Source organism: Herpailurus yagouaroundi, unplaced genomic scaffold (genome assembly GCF_014898765.1).
Source record: "Herpailurus yagouaroundi ecotype Mexico unplaced genomic scaffold, PumYag 28, whole genome shotgun sequence".
NCBI lineage: Eukaryota > Metazoa > Chordata > Mammalia > Carnivora > Felidae > Herpailurus > Herpailurus yagouaroundi.
Window position 1 is genome coordinate 48,788,151 of NW_024412376.1, and position 704 is coordinate 48,788,854.

Below are 704 nucleotides of genomic sequence, written 5' to 3' on the forward strand. Positions count from 1 at the left end.
ATAAGGCAAACAAAGCTGGAGAGCAAGAAAAAAAAAAAGACGATTCAAATGGCTGAGTGACCTTTGCCCTGGAACAGGAATCAGGAAGGCCGGTCGATCTGGAGCTGCCAGTCACAGATCTTTATCTGGCAGGGGAGCAGCCTCCGAGCTGGCTCTAAGTCTGTCTCCTCCCGTGCAGTGTGGGGGCTGCGGCTCAGCCCGAGGGACTAGCCCTCCAGCAGCTGCACCTGCAGACAGACCCATCTTCTCAGCCAGTTGGAAAACAATTTCCCCTGCCCCTCTTCCAACTCTGGACCCTTCCAGACTCTGGACCCTTGAGTCTCTTTGCCCAGCTCCCAGGCCTTGCTGAGATCTTGTTCACAGCCTGCAGGAAAAGAGATGGGAGCATTTACTTAATCCCACTGAGATGTAATGTTCATTTAAATGGATTCTAATCTTATTCCCCAATAAAGGACAGAACTTGGATTTGTACCCAAGTCCAGCAGATTCCAAGTGTTGCCCTACCTCCTGTTATCATGCTGCCTCCCACGATCACCTTGACTCTCCCACGGGCATGGTGACCATAAATTAAAAAAAAAGAATAAACTAAATTCCTCCTTCTGAGGAGGAAGAGGGCCCTTGGCAGAAGAAGTGGGGCAAGTTTTAAGCTGACTTCTATCAGAAACACAGCACAATGGTCATCACGTCAGTCAGAGCAATGCCCC